The sequence below is a fragment of the Myotis brandtii genome, unplaced genomic scaffold (assembly GCF_000412655.1).
Source record: "Myotis brandtii unplaced genomic scaffold, ASM41265v1 scaffold1043, whole genome shotgun sequence".
Classification (NCBI taxonomy): domain Eukaryota; kingdom Metazoa; phylum Chordata; class Mammalia; order Chiroptera; family Vespertilionidae; genus Myotis; species Myotis brandtii.
This window is the reverse complement of record NW_005353510.1, coordinates 1,631,259-1,633,956: the sequence shown is the minus strand read 5'-3', so window position 1 is coordinate 1,633,956 and position 2,698 is coordinate 1,631,259.

The window sequence follows — 2,698 nt, the reverse complement described above, 5'->3', positions numbered from 1 at the left end:
GGGCCCAGGGCCCTTTGCCTCATGTCACTTGCAGAGCAGGCCTCCACCTGATGGTTGAGCAGAGAAATCAGGTGTAGGTCCAGGTACATTAGATGGGCCCTGGAGGGTGTGTGGTCATGGAGGGTCAAAGCTTCTGGCTTGTGGGGCTCTGTCCCCAGCTCTGCCCTAACGGACATGTTTAGCCATGGCTCATTTAAACAGCAGAGGAAAGGCCATCGAGATTGCCAAGGACAGGGCACTGAGAACTTAAAAGCGCCCATGTGGAAGGGTGGGCAACTGTACAAAGCCAAGCGGTTTGGGGGAATGGAACAAGTAATTGGGCAAAGTCCTCATGGCAGAGGCCTGGCTTCCGCGGTGGTGTATATGGAAAAGAACAGGGCTGGGGCCCTTATGTCACAACTCATGTTTGCGTAGCACTTGTAGGGCATCTCCATGCTCTCTTTACTCCTCATGACACACTGTGAGTTGGTAATGGGGAAGCTGAGGCTGGGAGTATCTTACGTGATTAAGTGGCCGAGCTATAGCGTTTCTGTCACTCCTGGGCTACTTCTCTGCTTTTGGTCACATCTCCACACAGGCTGCATGTTCTGCTCATTCTTTCTTCAGACCGTGTCTCACCTGCAGCCCAGCCATCAGCCCTGCCACGGGGGCATAGTCTCCATCTCTTTCTGGCTATTGCACAACCTCCACGTTCGACCTCCTCCTCTCTTGCCTCCCATTAATTTGATATAAGCAACATGAGTAGCGTTGGGTTAAAAAACAAAACAGGATGTTCCACTAAGTTTGAAATTTAAAAAATAATGAATAGTTTGTATTGTATGGGATATAGTATATTTAAATTTTTTTGTTTATCTGTACTTTATCTGACAATCCTACATACAAGTGTTAGTTCTGAAACATTATTTCATTATTCTGAAAATGATCCATGTCCCCATGACCTATAGGGCTGGGGCCACAAACTCAAATTCCTACAGGGCCTGGGCAGGTGATATAAATGTATAAATTGGGTGATCCCTAGGAGGGCTTGGAGCTAAACTGAAAATTGAAGAGCAATTTTTTCCCCACCCCAGACATTCAAATTCAGGTTTTAAAAATATATAATAGCCCTGGCCAGTTTGACTCAGTGGATAGAGTGTCAGCCTGTGGACTGAAAGGTCCCGAGTTCAATTCCTGTCAAGGGCACATGCCCGGGTTGCCGGCTCAATCCCCAGTAGGGGGTGTGCAGGAGGCAGCTGATCAATGATTCTCTCTCATCATTGATGTTTCTATTTCTCTCTCCCTCTCCTTTCCTCTTTGAAATCAATAAAAACTATTTAAAAATATATAATAAGTCCCTATAAAAAAAAAACACACACACACACACACACACACACACACACACACACACACACACATATCCATGGCTTTCGGAATTGACTTCCTATCTGAAACCCAGGCTAAGCCAAAGCACTGGACTGGCATGGGAGTCCCCGAAGAGACCCCTCCCCTCCCCACCCCAGCAAATTCTCTCACCGTGGCCCATCTCACCCCTGGCCATCTTCCACTATGCCAGTCCTGCTGGCCACTCAGGTCCACAGCGATCTTTCCCTTTCCGTGGTCAGATGTTCCTCGCTGCCCGGGGACAGCACTCTTGGGCACATCATTTTCCTCCCCAACAGTCCACGGGGAAGATGGGAAGTGACTTTGAGAGGCCCCTACCAGGTGCCCTGCCCTTTCTATGCAGATATTTGCTTATTGTTGATCTCTTCTTGGTGAGATGGTGAATCACACTCTGGTAGCAACCGTGGGCCATATACCCCCCAATTCTATATTAAGTTGTGGTGTAAAGATGTGTTCAGTGTATATTTACCAAGAGGGCCACGATCGTGCAAACGCATGAACTCAGTGACTGCAGATTGGAGCAAATCACCCGCTAGTGCTTCCCCCGCCCCCACATTTCCTTACCAGCCTCCCACACCTCCCAATGCTAGTTACAAGCTTTTTTTTTTTTTAATCTGAAGCCTTTAGCACAATTTAAACCTTGGCTTAAAAATCCTTTTTTTTTTTTTTTTTTACAGAGCTGATTAGCACCTAAATTTGGAAGATGCTGGTTCTGTATTGGCCCTAATTCAAAAAAGTATTGTTCTATTGGAAAATGAGCTGTAGCACCTTCAAAGGCCTCCTCTTGTGCGTGTTGAACTGAGCCGGATTTGGAGCTTTGAAAGGAATACCAGCTAATCTTGGCCGAGCCCCACCTTTTGTTTCCAAGGGGAGAAAAGGCTGGAGGAACACAGATGACTCAGAGCAAAGGACCAGTTGGCCCCAGATGTGATCCGCTTCTGCTGGGAAAAGGGCACGGATCCTGGAAATATATGAATTAGACTTGAAGCTTGGAAAAAGAAAGGGACAAGTGCCAGCCAGGCAATCTTTCAGTTTTGCTAACTCCAAAGATTTTTCAAATATTCCCCGCCCTCCGCATGATTCCTGGCCTCCCCAGCTACTCCGGCGGTGATGTGCTGAGTGCAGGTCGGCTGGGCTGGCGGGGCTGCCACTCCAGGTCTGCTTTGCAGCCAGCGGTGCCTTCCTGGGGCTCCCTCTTCAAGACTTCCTCCTGCTGCATGGCGGCCCCCAGGAGCTGCCCAGGCAGGGCAGGAAACTTCTGGAAGGCCCCTTGCCTTTGGAATTTTTTTTAAAATTCTTTATTAGTTAAGGTATTACA